Source organism: Muntiacus reevesi, chromosome 4 (assembly GCF_963930625.1).
Source record: "Muntiacus reevesi chromosome 4, mMunRee1.1, whole genome shotgun sequence".
In the NCBI taxonomy this organism is placed as follows: Eukaryota; Metazoa; Chordata; class Mammalia; order Artiodactyla; family Cervidae; genus Muntiacus; species Muntiacus reevesi.
In genome coordinates this window covers 142,016,889-142,035,665 of record NC_089252.1, presented here as the reverse complement: position 1 = coordinate 142,035,665, position 18,777 = coordinate 142,016,889, and positions in this window count along the sequence as shown.

The following is an 18,777-nucleotide window of genomic DNA, read 5'->3' as shown; positions in this document are numbered from 1 at the left end:
GAAAGAAGCAGTGAGAAATGAAAGTTAGGAAAGAGCTAGGGAATGAAGAAGAAGCCACAGGATGTGTGTGGAAGGACTTCCTTGAGCCCTTCCCCAGCCTTTGCTTATGTTCTAGGCAGTTAAAAATAGTGACTTACTCTCCCCACTGAGAGGGAGAAAGAAAGAAAGGGATGAGAATTCTAGCCATGAGGGCAGACAGGAGCCACAGGAACCCCCTGGGAGAAATCCAGGTATTTGACTTGGAAGTACCAGCTTAAGCAAGACTGCCCCCTTTTCTGGCGCTCCATCTGGTCTTTCCTAAGCCGAAAGGATTGAACTAGATTATCCTTGGGGTTCCATCTCCAACACATGCAGATTCCTCTATGGGAACTCAGTGGGGAAAACCAGTGTGGGGGCTGGAGTCCTTGTGTGGGGCCAGGACTAAACAAACATTTGGTAACTAGGATGAGCTCAGGGCTCTAGGGGAAAGGCTTTGCAGGGGGTGATGAGAAGGCAGCCAGGCCAGGAAAGGCCAGACCCCAGAACAGTGAATGGAGGATGAACTCATTCATTCGTTCAACTGTGTCCCTTTGAAAACCTAGAAAGCTGAGCTTCCCATTTTAGGAGGCTGTATGAGAATATGAATTATAGATGTCTAGGAAGGGCAAACTCTTGGATCCCTCCTCTATTTTTGAGGTATTACAGGAAAAATTAGCTGTTACCAAGTACCAGGTACAGACCTAAGCATTTTACATGTATTACCTCATTTAACCTAAAAAAAAAAAACTCTTAAGGCAGCATATCTTTCAAATTGTTGTTCCTATTTCATCTTAACAACCCTCTGAAGTTAACAAGGCCATTTGGTTGATGAGAAATCTGAAAAAGCTGAGAAGGGGGAAATTAGATTTCTAGGGGGATTTTCTAATGGGTAAAGGTGGGAGAGCCTGGAGTTAGGGGACTCTCACTTCCCAGGAAGATCTTTGCTGGCTCTGGGTTTCTAGACTGGTTTGGCAGGAGAGAGGGCAGGGTGTGCCTTCCAGCCCTTGACAATAGGGGGAGGAGGATATCACCAAGGTCACATGACATGTTACTGATTAGGGAGAAAATGACACTCTGATATCTTGGAGAATGCTTCTTAGAAGTCTTTAGAGATAAAAACAACTACGGGGATGAACTTAAATCCGTGAAAGGAGCTTGAGAGGAGGCCAGAGGGAGAATTCTCAGCGAGCTGTAGTGGCTCTGTCTCCACCACCGACTTGTCCACCAGCAGGAGACAAGGCAATGCGATACATAGAAGGACTTCACTATTGTTTGGGGCTGATAGGGGAATCTTGCCTCCTGTGGTGATTGTAAAGTCTGCCAGAGGTGGGGGGATAGTGGTTGCAGTGGTTGGGGGGGATGGTGGAGAGGGAGATGCTAGTGGATGCCGGATGGTTCGCCTGCTTGACCTCTGACCAGCTAGAAGAGCCTGAGATTTCTAAGGAGGAGGAGGAAATTTGCCAAAAGGGCACTTGAGGGGAGGGTCCGTATGTTTGGGCTCCAGTCGGGGGTGAAGTCAGAGACATAAATCACGCCTCCCAGCTGCCCATTTCCTCTTTGAGCTAAGTTCCCAGCCAAAAGCCCAGCTCTCCTGCCAGAGGAGGGAGTGTGGTGATGGGGGAGGAGCCAAGGAGCTGGGAGCTGGTGGTTGGGAATGGGAATCTGCTGGGACCTCGAATCTGGTCCCCTCAGGGTCATGAAATGCACTCAGGGTCAGGGCTGGTAGGACCAGGAGGCCAGAGATCCTAACTGAGTAATAATGAGAAATGCTCATGAGGGTTGTAGATCGTCATTCCACTCAGGACACACCCACTGCACACCCAGTCTGCCAAATTCTCCCCCACAAATAAAACCACTCTGACGTGCCTAGAGGCTCAGATACCTGCATAGACACGGCCCCCATCCAGCTCTTCCCCCTTCCAGCTGTTGCTCACTTCTGCCAGAAATCCCCAGATCTCCCTGTGAGCTGCACTAGAAGAAAGGAGTGGTGGTTGAAAGAGATAAGAGTATCTTGGATCTCCTCTAAGATCTGGAAACATCCTCCCCTTGTGCTCTGTCATGTCTTTTGCCCCTCCGCACTGGGGGCAGGCCTGGAGGCTGTTCCCTCTCACTTTAGGAGAAGCTTGGCGGTCTGTTGTCCTCTTGGTATGCAGTACCTGGGGACCGCAGTGATGGAGCAGGAGGCCTGATGGGGTATGCATGTTGGGAGGGGGGCAGGAAATTGAGAAAGCAGCTCAGACAATGGTGGTTTCCGCTGGCTTGGGTCCAGGTTGCTGGGTCCTGTCTGACCCTAACAGCACCTCCTACTTTTCCTTTGGTCAGCTTCCTACTCAGTGCTTATCCAGGGGGAGAGACAGGAGAGGCAGGGTTCCTTTGGAAGAAAAGTAGCCCTTCTGTCAGCCCTTTTCCAAGTGACTGTTCTGGATTAAGAACCTCATCCAGTCTGGAGCCATCCCACCCCTGTCTAGTCTTCTCCTCCATGTAAAGAAGTTTGCCATGGCCCCTCCGTGGTGTAACTATAAGCACTCCGACATTTAACGGGAATCATGATGCTCTTATTTTGGAATACGTTTACCCCATTCCGTTCTCTGAATTGTCTGTTTGCAGTCCCATTAGTCTGGAAGCTTCAGTGGAACAAAGACTGTGTGTCTGTCAGTGGGTACAGGCCCCAGACCAGCATTAAGAAAATAATATGCTATACTTGGTAGGCAAAGTGACAACATGATAATAATGGGGGGGGGGGGAGGATCTTGGGAGTGCTGGGATATGTATTTTTCCTAGAAAAGGGGAGGGGTTAGGGCCATAGCTATCAGGACCACTTAAATGGGGGTAAACTGGCATGAGGCCTCCCTCCTCCCATACCGGTGAGGACCAGAAAAAGTCTCTTTCCAACACAACCTCTATTCTCTCACTTGACTCTCCCCAGTTCATTCTAATTTTCAATAATGTTCCACTGTTCTGAATTCCTGCACTCATAGTCTGGACTATAGTCTTGCACTTAATTATACAGGGTATTTACAAAATCTTTGTGCAATTTAGAAGCAAAATACATTTGGATGTACATATGAAACCATTTATCTCAGATTGGGACTTGAATCCATGTGGCCAGGACTTGAACCTGGCCAAAACCCACGGTCTTCCAACTGAGATCACAGACCTGGTTTCAGAATCTAATGAAGCTCAGTTTCTTGATGTCTCATCACAGAAAGAATTCAGTGAGAGATAAAGGGATAGGTAAAAAGTGCATTTATTCAGAGACAAACACTTCACAGACAGAATGTGGGCCATCGCAGAGGGAGACTGCTGCCTCGAAATGTGGCGTGGTTAGCTTTTATGGCCTGGGTAATTTCATAGGCTAATGAGTGGGAGGATTATTCCAATTATTTTGGGGAAGGGGTTGAGATTTCCTGGAATTGGGCCACGGCCCACTTTTTGATCTTTGATGGTCATCCTTGGAACTGTCATGAAACCTCTGGGTGTGGCATTTAGCTTGCTGACGTATTACAATGAGCATAAACTGAGGAGCAAGGTCTATTTGTATGGTCAGTCAAAGGTTAATCAAAGTTGACTTATCTGCCATTTTGGACCCGTTTGATTCTAATCAGTTTATATTGTGTCCTCGGGTTATGTCATTCTTTCAAAAGTTGTGCCTTGCTCCCTTTCCTCCTGTTTCACATATGGTAGAAACAATTAAATATATTTTATGAATGCATATTCCATATAGAATTTCTAATGCTAATGTTTGCTTTTTGTTGAGTTGGTGATGCCATCCAACCATCTCATCCTCTGTCACCTCCTTCTCCTCCTGCCTCTTGTATTTTGTTAACGTACTTCTAATTTGCAAAGGGAAAGTGCATTTTATACTGAAAAGACCTAGGTTTGAATGCTGCCTCTCTCACTTAATCGATATGTGACCTTAGGAAGTTAACTTTCCTGGGTCTCAGTATCTTCATCTGTAAATAGAGAAAACAACTTCCTCGTAGATTTATTGGAGAATTAAACTAATATACTGTATGTAAAATTACCTCCCATAGTACTTGACTGCACATATTAAAGCCTCATTCAGTTTGTCTGAGGAAACTGAAATCTATTCAAAGTCTGATGTGCTCTCTGAATGGAATGGAATGTATTTTATAGGTCAGTTCTCAGCACAGATATTTCTTCCTCCAAGAAGCCTTCCTTAATCCCCAACCCAGTACCCCCGATTTCTCTGTCAGAGCCCTTACCTCACTGTATGGTATATCATTGTTTAATTGCCACTCGAACTGGACTTAATTCTGTGGGGATCTTGTTTACATTTGTTTTCCCATTGCCTAACACTTTGCCTAGATCAGTAAACATTATGTGAATAAACTAAGTCTTTAAAAAAAAAGCAATGGTAAACAACACAGTGATATTATAAAACTAGTGTCTGAACTCTATGACAGATAATTTAAGTTAAAAAAAAATCTATTTATTTAGCTGGGTGCATTGGGTCTAAGTTGCTGCATGAGGGATCTTTAGTTGTGGTATGTGGGATCTAGTTTCCTGACCAGGGATCAAACCCAGGCCCCCTGCATTGGGAACGTGGAGTCTTAGCCACTGAAGCAGCAAGGAAGTCCCATAATTTTTTTTTTTTGACAAGATAGTTTTCCAGGGACTTCCCTGGTTAAGACTCTGCACTTCCACTGTAGGGGGAACAGGTTTGGTCCCTGGTCAGAGAACTAAGAGACCACATGCCACATGTGGTACAGCAAAACAAAACAAAATAAAACAAGATAGTCTTGTAGCAAGATAGTACTTCTTGCGATCCTGCTTTTAATGTACATCCAGTTCTTGAAATGTATCTGAAGATGTGATCCAATTACTTGCTAACCTCAGGCACTTGACCTGTCCCCAGAGAACTGTATTTTGTAGGTGTAGCAGCACGGTCTCCAAGAATCTAGACTCCTTTTCCTTTTAATAATAGGACCCCTCCACTCTGCCACCCACACAATGAGTCTTAACAGGGCACATGGCTGCTGGGTAGCATACTCTGCCCAGTCTCTTTAACAGTTAGGGGTTGGACACACAACTAATTCTGGTCAATGAAATGTGAGTAAACCAGTGTGTGTCACTTATCAGTCATGTTCTTAAAAAGGAAATGTGATCATCTTCTACTTCCTCTTCCTTCTGCTTGCTGGGATATGGTGACAGACTAAGCAGCCACCTTGGATCAGTGATGCAAGCCTTCTTCACCAGTCAAGGACTATCTACCCCATCTACTTCTGGACTGTCACTTTATCTCAACCCTTCTCTTTGCGGGTCCCTTTGACATAGCAGCATGGCCTACATTCTTTGAATGAAGATTGAGATCACAACAAAATCATGAAATCTCTTAGTTCACCCTGAAGAATGTTCTCAAGTAGTTTAAAGGTAAAGCAGAACCGAGTTTCAATGAAAATAGAATCTCCTGAAGTTGTTTATTTAACAGCATTTTGTGAAAAACCATGAAATTTGCCCCATCACAGCATGTTCAAATTTCTTGCAGGTTTATATATATTCTATATATTCTACTTCTTTTGGTTAGCATAATATATTACTTATGGTAATTTTGAGATCCAAGGTGGTTTATATAGCCAGACTCCAAGATGGCCCAAAGAGCCTCATCTCCTACTATCCATGCCCTTCTAGGTTCTCTTTCTACACTGAATCATGGTTGGCCTGTGTGATCAGCACAATACCGTGGGAGTGACATGTGTAACTTCTGAGGCTAAGTCATAAAAGACATGGCAGTTTCCACCTTGGTCTCTCTCTTGGGTGATTTGCTGTGAGGAAGACCAGCCACCATGTCAGGGGGACACTCAAGCAGGCCTATGGAGAAATCCATATGGAAAAGAATTGAGGTCTTTCAACAAAAGCCAGCACCAACTTGCCAGAATTTGAGTTCACTCCCATGAACCGAGTGAGTTATCTTGCAGTATGCAGTGGCCAACCCCATTCAACTTTCAAATAACTACAGCCCCAGCTGATGTGCTAACTACAGTGACATGAGAGACGTCAAGCCAGAGTCACCCAGCTAAGTGGCTTCTGAGTTCCTGACCCACAGAAACCGTGTGAGAGAATGTTTCTTGTTGCTTTTAAGTCACTTTTGAGGTAATTTGTTATATGTCAGCAGATAACTATTGTTGTCGTTCAGTTGCTCAGTCATGTCCAACTCTTTGCAACCCCATGGACTGCAGCATACCAGACTTCCCTGTCCTTCACCATCTCCCAGAGTTTGCTCAAACTCATGTCCATTGAGTCAGTGATGCCATCCAACCATCTAAACCTCTGTTGTCCCCTTCTCTTCCTGCTTTCAATCTTTCCCAGCATCAGGGTCTTTTCTAATAAGTCAGCTCTTCACATCAGGTGGCCAAAGTTTTGGAGCTTCAACTTCAGCATCAGCCCTTCCAATGAATATTCAGGATTGATTTTCTTTAGGATTGACTGGTTTGATCTTGCAGTCCAAGGGATTCTCAAGAGTCTTCTCAGACACCACAGTTCAAAAACATTGATTCTTTGGCATTAAACCTTCTTTATGGTCCAACCCTCACACCCATACATGACTACTGGGAAAACCACAGCTTTAACTAAATAGACCTTTGTCAGCAAAGTAATGTCTCTGCTTTTTAACACGCTGCCTAGGTTTGTCATGGCTCTTCTTCCAAGGAGCAAGCATCTTTTAATTTCGTGGCAGCAGTCACCATCTGCAGTGATTTTGGAGCCCAAGAAAATAAAATCTGTCACTGTTTCCATTGTTAAGAAATAACTATTATAGGCTATCAATTCCTTGAAAGTGAAACTCTTTTTTGGTAAATTTGTTCTTAGGGATTCATGTTTTATACCTATTTTCCTTCAAGTTATTGCATCTCCCTACCCCCTCCCCCAAAGATTATAGCATATTCAAATATGTGATGGAATATGAGCTGTGAAGGGCTTCCCAGGTGGCGCTAGTGGTAGAGAACCCACCTGCAAAGCAGGAGACATAATGGGACTTGGGTTTGATCCCTGGGTCAGGAAGATCCTTTGGAGGAGGGCCCAGCAACCCACTCCAGTATTCTTGCCTGGAGAATCCCATGGACAGAAGAGGCTGGTGGGCTATAGTCCAAGGGGTTGCAGAGTTGGACATGATTGATTGACTACCACTCGCTCACTGAAAAGGTGGAGGGGAAATCAAGAGAGTAGGACTCAGGCCTCATGTAAATACTGCTATTTGTCATTTTGGAATCTCCCCAGGCTGCCTGTTCTCCATTCTGCAAAGGAATATTTTCTTAAGTCTGGGTATACTGGAAAGTATATCTCCTTTGGTAAATGAGGAATTTCCAATATCCTATGGAAACTCACTTGGGCAAAAGGAGTGAGACAGTGTTTGAAGGGGAAGTAAAGGGGTACCTCTCTTCACAGAATAAATTCAGGCACAGGTCCTTTTCTAGGGACCAGGTGAACCCTGCAACAGCAGCCAGAGAACCAGCAGTCAGCCCAGTGAATGGGCAGGAAGGGACCTGAGTGTGGATGGGCAGTTCTTGGGGCAGTGGGGCAGAGATCAGACACTGATCTGCATTAGCTCCAAACTCGGTAGACAGTAATACAGTGGATGTCACCCAGATGAGCTGCACTTTCTTTTTGACACACAAGTTTTAGACTCTCTTAGTTACAAAGTTGACAAGAGTCTCCAGCCTTCTCAGTATACAGAAGATAGGGAGGTCTGGACCTCTGATCTTCAAGTCTCTGTGGTGGTGGGAAATCCCTGTGGCCTAGTGGTGGGAGTATAGACAGTGGGTCTGGAGGGACATTGGAAACCCAGAACTTTCACTTCCCCCTCCTCTAGTACTCGCTTCCCTTAGCTTAGACATAATTATGCCTGGTCACATGGGGGTCTCTGAAGCTAGACTGGTCACCCTCAACAAGGGAAAGTCAATAACTTCTTGAAATTGAATAGCACATGTTGGAAGAGGAAGATAGTCTAGATATCATCTAGCCCAACGTCCTCATTTTACAGACAAGAAACTGAAGCCCAGATAAAAAAAGAAATGACTTTCTCAAGGAAATGCAGCTAATGAGGGATATAATCTAGGTGGTCCTTGTCCCAAATTAGCTCCTTTTATCACATCAAACTGCCTTTACTCGACTTCCATCTTACATTGTTTTATCCTTTTAACTTCTGACTTCAAGTTCTGGGTCATATTCAGAAAGGTCCATTTCCAGACTTTCTTTTTCCAGTGGAAGAGTAAAGAGCCCCTGCTACTGTTTTTAGGTAAAGTAGGGCATTACCCCCGCTCCCTGCCTCCCTTTCTCCTGTTGCTCTCGGTGAGGAACTAAGTGTATGGAGAAGGGCTTTCGTAAGTTCTGGGCTCCATTCAGTTTGTGTGGGGGAAGCTGACGGGCACAACGTTCTGGGATGCCCTTTGCCTTGGTAGGCTGACTGTACCCAACTGGATGTCATGGCCTAGTGCCCAATGGCAGGGAGGGTGCCCGCCCATGCCTTAACTTGGTGCCTGGCATCCACAGATGATAGACAATTGGTTGGATACCTATGCTGAATCCTGCCTGGTCTTCCAGTTGTTGTTTGTGTCACTTTCAGATTCATGTATGTGTGGGAGTGTTAGAAGGGTCATCCCTCTGTGAATTTAAGATACTGGCATTTCCAGATGGGCAGGAATGACACCTCACTGTCAACACAGAATCTGTGATAAACAGCACAGATCGTGGATTTCAAATGTCTCCATGATCCTCCTCTTCCCATCTTCCCCCCACTATAGAGTTCTTCGTATCACCCCTCCCTAACCAGAAGATGACAGGTCACAGCTTCAGGCTTAAGTTTCTGTGAAAAGAAAGGAAGTGAAATATATGGGTTAGACTGGGGACTGGAGAGCAGCAAAGGCATCTTGCTTACACTGCCACAGACTTCAGAAGACTCTGGAATGTACTTGCTGCTGCTGCTAAGTCACTTCAGTCATGTCCAACTCTGTGCAACCCCATAGACGGCAGCCCACCAGGCTCCTCTGTCCCTGGGATTCTCCAGGCAAGAACACTGGAGTGGGTTGCCATTTCCTTCTCCGTCGGAAGGTACTTCAGTTCAGTTCAGTTCAGTTCAGTCGCTCAGTCGTGTCCGACTCTTTGCAACCCCATGAATCGCAGCACGCCAGGCCTCCCTGTCCATCACCAACTCCCGGAGTTTACTCAAACTCATGTCCATTGAATCGGTGATGCCATTCAGCCAACTCATCCTCTGTCGTCCCCTTCTCCTCCTGCCCCCAATCCCTCCCAGCATCAGGGTCTTTTCCAATGAGTCAACTCTTCGCATGAGATGGCCAAAGTATTGGAGTTTCAGCTTCAGCATCCCAGTAATTTCCACTGCAGTCTCAGGCAGTCTTAGACTGTATCGCCACCTGCTGGACACCAAGGAGATCGACAACCCTGTGTCATCTCTTCAGAGGGAGAGTTAACTAAAACTGCACAATTATGCCACCTTTATTCCAAGGTTAAATTCTTCCTTCTCAGAACCTACTGGGGTTACAGTTTTCTCTCTTGGAAGTCTGCCTTTTCAGGGCTGGAGTCTAGGGAGACCTGGGAGTCTCCCTAGGACTGGAGTCTCTAGGGAGACTAATTTCCCCCATGTGCTGTCCTTTATCAAAAATTCTCTCAGAGGCTGAACACAGAGCCTTGCGCCCTCACTCAGCTGCATGAGGTGGAGGGAGGTTGAAACTTATGTCCCTCCTTATACAGGTTAACTGTGTCCACAAACAGAAAGTAGCAGGCAGATGGGATTATGCTTGGCTCTAGATCACAAGGTCCCTGCTAGCCTCAGAGGCGGGAGGAGGGGAATCATAGATTGCCCTTATTTGACTCTCCCTTGCCTGATCGAGGTATGGGGGGAAGTGGGGGAGTCCTCCACTGTGCTATCCGTACTTACTGGCTGTTCTCTTCCCCTGTCCTAGCAGAGACAGTGTCACCAGAAGCCACTAGCAATCACTCAGTCCATGCTGAAATCTTGGGTGAGTTAACTCCTAGAGTCCCCAGGCTACAGCTTCAGAGGTGAAGGTCATTTGTAAGCAGTGTGTGTGTGCTCAGTCGTGTCCGACACTTTGTGACCCCATGGACTGTAGCCCACCTGGCTCTTCTGTCCATGGGATTTTCCTGGCAAGAATATTGGAGTGGGTTGCCATTTCCTCCTCCAGGGGATCTTCCTGATTCAGGGATCAAACCTGCATCTCCTACGTTGCAGGCACTGAGACACTGGGGAAGCCCTTTATAAGTAGTGACAACTCTCAAATGAATCTTTTATTGGTAAAATGGAACATCAATAGATACGCTCAGAATTGATCAGGACATATAATAATATCAATCTGTGGAGAGTAGAGGGCTAGGCAAACAAATGACAGCAGATCTAGAAATCTACTTTCTTTCCCCAGCTGGCATTGTGATTTACCGAGGTTAAGTAAAGAGCAGCCATTTCTTTTTTATTTTTTGGATGCCTGACCTTGACTGCAGAGAAGGCAATGGCACCCCACTCCAGTACTCTTGCCTGGAGAATCCCATGGACCGAGGAGCCTGGTGGCCTGCAGTCCATGGGGTCGCAACGAGTCGGACACGACTGAGCAACTTCACTTTCACTTTTCACTTTCATGCATTGGAGAAGGAACTGGCAACCCACTCCAGTGTTCTTACCTGGAGAATCCCAGGGACGGGGGAGCCTGGTGGGCTGCCGTCTACGGGGTTGCACAGAGTCGGACACGACTGGAAGCAACTTAGCAGCAGCAGCAGCAGACCTTGACTGAGGAGGATGTCCTTTAAGTGTCTTTCAAATTGCTGTTTCAGAAGGAAGAGATCGAGGCGTCAGGCGGTGGGTGGGGAAAACCTTGCGCTGCGTGTGGTGAACATCATTCATGTCATCTGCGTGCTGGGTGCCCTCAGGTTACTCGTTCTGGCTAAAATGTAGAGAGTGCTGACTTAACACTCTTAAACACTTTAATGCATTTTCCATTTATATTTTTAAATGATCTTATGATTTGGGTACTGCACTTTATTATATGCTTGTTCTTAATCGCTACTAGGCTATACTCTTTGTGGTGAATGTGCAGTTTTTTTTAAAGGACCTGGGTCCTTAAAACTCAAATAGTGTAATTATCTTCCTTGTAAATTCCTAAAAAACCTTTATTCAAAGTAATATGTGGTTTCAGAAACTTTATTGTACCTAAGAATTATACGAGGTGTATTGTGGAAAATAGATTCTTGAGTGCTGCTTCCAGATAACCTGATTCAGGAAATCTGGACCAAAGCCCAGCAATCTTCATTTTAAAATAGGCACCCAAGTAATTATGATGTAGGTGATATCTGGATTATGCTTTGAGAAACACTGCCTTTGACTATAAATGGCTTGAGGGTAGGGCTGTAACTATGACAAATCTTCATGTGTACATGCCATTTAGCTCGGCTGCGTGTAACAATAGATGTAATGCTGGTGTCTGTATCATCTGTGGTGAAGAACTAAACCCTCTTTATTTACTCTTATCTGTGTGTGTATGTGTATGTGTGCATGCATGTGTGCACACACGGAAGAGGCAGCCCTGGAGCCTCCCTGTCTGTCAAAGGCCCTTGGGAGAGAGGCTATATGTTTAGTGGCTTTTCCTTTTGCTAACCTGAAATATCTGGGCAAAGGTTTGGAGAAGGCTGTACAATTTGACACATTGACCCTGCTGTTTCTGCTGCCTTCACTGGAGAGGGCTGAGAAGAGGCTGTTATTTTTCTCTACCTTTTGAAATGCACAATGCGGGGGGCGGGGTGAGGGGAGGAGAGTCTGGGGACTAAGCTAGAATTGGTAAACAAGCTTTGAAGCAAACTAAGGAAGCATATTAGCAGGGGAGAAATGAAGGGCTGCACAGGGCTCCTGTAATGAATGCCACAGCATTCTCTGAAGACAGCATCAGTCGCTGCCGGTTGTCTCTTATTTTGAAGGAAATAACAACAACAAAAAACAGTATTGGCAACTGACCCTTGGCTAACACTTGAAGATTTGTCTGGAAATTGTGCTCTGAAAAGCCATTTACATCAGAGAATCAAGAGAATGAAGGACAAGTCTTGCAGGGAAAGAAAAAAAAAAAAAAAAGGCCAAAAAAATACAGCAAGCACCTCAAATAGCCCAAAGGAGGTAGCAGGGACCTGGGGAAAGCTGTTTAATCTTTGGCCTAGCTACCATAGCCAGGAGGATGCTTTTTAATGCAGTCTTTGTAACAAGCCTGCCTTTTGAGGTTGTGATGGGCCCTTCTAGCTCTAGAATCAGTGATGGCTCTTTGAAGAATTTCTTTCCCCCTTAAACTCCTGGGGACAGATTAACTAAAACTCCAAACGGGGAAATTAGGGAACCCCGAAGCTGCTCTGTGTGTTTTAAAAGGCTGTATTTGATTCAATATGGTGAAGGCAAAATCTCTTCCACTTTCTAGGTTCCTTTTTTCCCACTGCTTCTCTCCTCACATCTGGATAGCCTCAAAGAATGTTTTAAAGTTAACAGGGAAATTTTACAGAATGATCAAAATAAAGAAAGCCCTAGAGATGGTTGCATAATCTTCTTCCTCTTTACTTTAAAAATGTTTTTTCAATTGAATAACTAACAAATCAAAAATTAGGGTTGCATTGAATCTTGGAGGTCAGAGAAGAGAGGAATGAAGCATAGAGTTTAAATGACATTTCCAAGGTCAAAGGTCTGGTCTTAGATTCAAGATAAGTCTGTGTGAACTCCTAGTTCAACATTCTGTCTCTTAACTCCTTTCATAACCACTTTACTCAACTGGTTTTTGCCTGCACCCCCCCCCACGCCCCCAACCCCATCACTCAAGTACAGTAGCAACAAAAGTCTTGACTTTTTTTTTTTTTTAAGAGGGGGAGAATTTGGCATATGGTATCTTTTCCTGTGAACTTTGAAAATAACTATTTCCTTAAAAAAAAAAAAAGGGCTTACCTCAATCTTATTTTATGAAAGCAAACATTCAAAAACCCCAACACACCCTAAAGCAAACCCTCAACACTCCAGGTTCTGATTATCCAGTTTCCTTCTTCCTCCCTCTGCTGACCATGCATTTGGATGTTTACGTTGGTCAGTAGCTCTGCAAACAATCTGATACTATATATGTTGTGGGATCATTTGTCCTGTTTGTCAGCAGCTTCCTGATCCCTGGGTGGTACTATGGCGCTGTGTTCTCACACTCAGCATTCCGCTGGCCATCAAGGCTGTAGTTCTGTTAGTGAGTTGGTTTGGTAGTGTTCTGAGAGTCATTCCTAGAGGTCCCAGTTACAGCCTGCTTCTCCTGCTATTCAAAGGATTTGGTAAGCACTCCATAACTGTCTTACATTTCTGCTTAAAATACCGAGATGTTGAGAGCGGTTCCTTTTTTTTTTTTGGCTGCACCATGTCTTAGATCTTAGTCCAACCAGGGATTGAACATGTGCCCCCTGCAGAGGAAGCTCAGTCTTAACCACTGGACTGCCAGGGAATTCGAAGTGGTTTTTTTTTTCCTACTGTAAACTGGCTGATATGGGCATTTAGAAGTTAATCACAACGCAACTCAAAACTAGTACTAACAGAGAACAGCAGGAGGCTAGGTCAGAGAGCCTAGAGGTTACTCAAATAACACTTGAGTTGGAACTTGAAGGTGGAATAAGCTAAATGGAGAAACCATTGGGAAGGCGTGGGAACAAGTACATTTCAGGAAGCAAGATGTACCAAGGTGTGTTCATTAAGGAGCACAATGTGTTAGAGAGATGGGGTGTTCACTATGTCTAGACTATTAACAGAGTCAAGAGAGATGAGGCTGGAGCAATTGTAAAATGGGGTGGGAATAAGAAATACTGCCTTTGCAGGGGAGCAGACCTGACTGCAATTCCAGCTCCTCCATGTAGAAACTAAGTAATTCTGGTCAAATCTTGTATAGTCTCACTTTCCTTATCTAACAAATAGGGACCTAAAATATCTATTTCATAGGGGGAACCGAATGTGATAATGCATATACAGTGCTTGGCACAGACCAAGTGCTCAAAAAGCCTTTGCTATTATTATTAGGTAACTGGAAACAGATTACTAAATATCTTGAAGGCAGGTGGAAGATAAACTGAAATGGGAAGAACCTAGTGGCTAAAAGACTACTTAGGAGATTGTTGTAACAGTCCAAGAAGAGATGATGGTCTGAAATAAGGCAGTGACAGTACAGATACAAAGAACTGGTTGGCTTCAGAAGGCATCTTTTGTACCAAAGTTCCAGGATTTGGTGATTAACTGAATGAGGAATTCTGAAAAGACTAGGCAAACAGTAACATCATTAACCTAGATTATGTATGAGGAACAGCAAGTCTAGATAGTAGCTGAAGTTCAAGGCCTGTTCCAGGAAAGTGGTCTTAAGTAATTCTTTTGTGCATACCATTGATATGGCTCTTACCACAAGCATCACAAGCAACAACTTGCTTCTCCTTGAATGTTCAAGGGAGTAGGACTAAAATAGACCACTGGTCCTGCAAATTAGTAGGTTGAGTTGAGACAGAAGAGTGGGCAGAGTGCAATGGATTAGGAGTAAGTGGGAACTGCAGACCAAGGATAGACTCTTTTTCAATAAATCTAGCACTGAGGGGAAGAAGCAAGCAAACATTAGTTTGAGAGGCAGTGGGGAGGTTTCTACGTATTGGTTTGCTCAACATGATATTCTTCTAGTGTATGGATCTGGAAATCTGGACTACATTTCCCACAATCCCTTGTAGCTAGGATTCAGATACTATTTCAGATCTGCCAATCAGATGTATTATGTTTCTCAAGTCAGCAAGGATTAAGACAGGGTGCCGGGCATCCATTTGGGGACGCTGACAGTGGCAGAGGTAGTGTGCTTCTTGAACTGGCAGCTTCCTTACTGTAGTAGAAGCAGCACCTTCCGGAGCAGTCTTTATTTCTGGAAGTCCAGTCTAGAGTTTATTTCTTCAGTCTTCTCAACAATTCTGTGATCCATTTAATGCCCTATGACAAATCCTTTCCTGCTTAGACTGGCTCAAATGGATGTTTTCTGCAACTGAACCTGATTAATATGGTGGATAGGGTATGTGTTTTTTTTTAAGAAATGAATGTAACAGTAGAATTTTTATAGCTTAAAGAGTTAAAGACAACTTACTTATTACTGAAAAATATACAAAAAGAAAGAAATAGAATTGAGAGAAAAGAGGGAATAACTTATGGAAGATATTGGAAGACAGAAAAAGTGAGGTGAGCGAGCCATTCTTCAAGACAGTCCCAATAATTCTTGCCTCCTCATATTCATGCTCCTTTGACTTCTCCTACAGTGTAAAGGGCTCACCAGCATAACCAAAAAAGCATGCTGTGGAAATGATGGAGTGTGACTTCTAGAGTTAGGTCATTAAAGAATTTATAGCTTCCTCCTTGCTCTTAACTTACTCACTCTGGGGGAAGGCAGCTGACATGTTGTGAGGGCACTCAAACACGCCATGCAGAGTCCCTTATGTGGAGGAACTGAGACCTTCTGCCAACAACCAATACAGACTTGCCAAATATGTGAGTGAGCCACGTTAGAAGTAAATCCTCCAGCCTCACTTCAAGTCTTCAGAAAACTGTAGCCCTGCCTGACATCTTGACTGCAACCACAAGAGAGATCCCAAGCCAGGATTACCCAGCTAAGCCACTTGTGAATTCCTCACCCTTAGAAACTGGGAGGGTAATAATGTTCAGTTGTGTTTAAATCCAGGGAAGATCCCCTGGAGGAGTACATAGCAACCCACTCCAGTATTCTTGCCTGGAGAGTCCCATGGATAGAGGAGCCTGGTGGGCTGCAGTCCTTAGGGTTGCAGAGTCAGACACAACTGAAGCAACTTAGCACGCACGTGTTCTAATCCACGGTGCTTTGGGAATATGTGTTATGCCTCAACAGCAGGGGTATCCTATAGGGATGAGGTTAGTCTTGGAGATGAAGTGTGCCTCTGAGATAAAAGGAGAAAATGGACATCACAAGCATTCAAATCTAGGGGTGGGAAAAAGAAGAAGTTAAGTCTGATGACCAGTATTTTCTCTACACAGAGGCAAAGCCATCTGCTGAAAGTAAGGGTGGAAAGTAGGGACTATAAAGTTGAGAACAATAAAAAGAATATAATAGTTACCAGGTAAAACTGAAAGAAGCCAAATAGGAATGACTGCTTCAGTTAGAAAATCATACATCTGCAATGAAGTCAGTTGGTATATTATGTGATTTCCTATCACTATGCTTGATAACCCAGAGGGAATAGAGTAAGAGATGGTAGGTTTTGCTTGATTTGAGAACTGGTAAAGCAAAGATAGCAGAAAAACAACAGGGTCAAGGGAACTCAGGGTGCTGACTTAGGCCACTGAAGTGACTAGCCATGCAGGCCAAGCTGGTAGACATGGAAACAAGTTGAGGAGGAAACAGGTGGCCTGAAAGAGTAAGAGGCTGAGTGCAAAATCAACATTTAGAGAAACAAAACGGTTATAGAAGTCCAAAGCAGTAACTCCTTAGGAATCAGAAGTCCCAGGTTATGGTCATGGCACACTATTAACAAGCTTGGTATTCTAGGCAAACAGAAAATTTTCAGGGCCTTTATTTCCCCTACCCTTGGTTAAAAATATTCAAAATGTTAAGTAAGAACAGTGCCTTGCTTACAGTAAGCCTTCTGCAATGACTTTAGCAATTATTCTTAGATGTTTTAAAATTACATTGTTTAATACACAGGTATGAAGCATAGTTAACACTGGGAAATCCAAAACCCAATTAAACTGACTACTATTGTGTTTTTTCCTGATCCCATCCTTCTGATTTCTCCCCTGGAGATAACAACTATCTTGGATTTTGTGTTTATCCTTCTTTTTCCTAAAAAATATATGTTGTGTTCCACATTGGTACAGGGCCTATTTCTGTATTTCTATTTATTTCTAAAGATGAAGCTTTAGATCAGTGCTCTCTGAACTCCCCTCCAGTTCTGAGTATATGAGGTATGACAGGTGGATATCAAACCCACACACCTAGTAGAATCGTATCAATGTTTGTTTTTCGAGGCTTTATAAAGCTAAAACACTGACTCTTCTGTTGAAATCTCCAATTCAACAAAAGGATATCTCAATGGAACTTCTAAAGATCGAGACTTTCCATCACTTTCAATTTGCACCTCTGCTATAAAGTTCTACTCTAGAGAAAACCAACACAATGAGCTAAATAATTTAAGCCCCTAACCCTGTCCAATGAAATCCTGAAACTGAAGCCTGAGGAAACAGGACAGAAACAGAGGAGCTGGGGAAGTATACTTTATTTGAGTGACAAGTATTTTAGTAAAAATTAAGAGGCATGGTTGGGTTCATATCTAATAGTTTTTAATACAACATAGATTTATTTCTTCCATATATATGTGTATATGTAGGTAGAATGAAGTAAAACAACTGAATGTCTTTTTAATGTTCATCAAAAGTGCTCACTCTTTTAGTTTCACAAAAAACTGCCTTTAAATAAGGTAAACACGAATGCCAATCTGCTGACCATATGGCTTTTCTCCAGGATGCTGATCTTCTTCTAGCTGTAAACAACCTGAGATTTTATATTTGTCATACCAGTTACCAAGTTGATCAGAGTTAAGTAAACTGGCCCAGGCAGTGGAATTGCTGTGTCAAGGGCAAATAAATGCTCACCCCCCCACCCTATACACAGGTCTGTGTTTTCCAGACTTCAGTATGGCTGGAGTAAGAGGAAGAGACTGCTGGTACAAGGTAACAGGCTCATGTGTTTTCAGTGGCTTTTGAAGAGGCCACGCCCATAAAGTAGGATGTGAGTATGTTCTGAACCTGAGCAGTACCAGGAAGACAGTGGTCAAAAGAATGAACAGTAACTATAGTAATTTTCTCATGGAATTGAAGTCATTTTCCTTATTCTACCCATTGAACTGGTATAAGAAAATGTATTTTCTAAGAGGTATCTTCTCCCCAAGGACAGTCCTGCTTCAATCATTTAAAACATAGTATACAAATCACCTTGATTTTTATAACCTGCCTCTTTAAAAATGGTAATAAGAAGTATAATATCATCTCTTTAGTTTTTCTCTACCTTGAAGTGTAATATGAATTGTGAAAAGTACAATAAAGGACTCTCAGAATGCCAGGATAGGTGTAAGAGGCTAACACAAGCAGCTACTGTTCTGTCTCACCAATGAAAGGGTACTGCAGAGCGCTATTTGAAATTGAACCCAAATACTCTCCTTGTTTACCTCAAGTACAGCTATTAGGAGAGCTAAGTATCATCTACTACCTACATTTGTTTATTCCTGGTGAGGACATTTGCAAATCACAGTGGCACTTCTAGAATACCCACAGAGAAAGGCAACCTTCCGGAAAGCAAATGTTCTCCTTCCTGGATAAGATCAAAATGCAGAACTCAAAGGCTAAGGTAAGCTTCTGAAACATGTCTACATTTAACCTTTAACCATAACACTTGACCTTCACTGAAATTAAATTAAACCTTCACTGAATGTTCAACTGTTTACTTTCCACTATTCATATTCCAAACAGAAGGTAGCCTCTGAAAAAGGTCTCAAAAATAAGTAAGCTTCCCCTCTCAGCTTCCGACAGTAGTAGAATTCAAGGCACTTCTTTGCTCTAGTTTTTGGGAATGTCCAAAATCTCCAGCAAACTAAATCCAGACTAGTGAATCCTAGGCCCCCCAAAAATCCTAAGCAAACTGGCTGCTTTAATAATTAGTTTACTAAAGAGACAATGGGGTG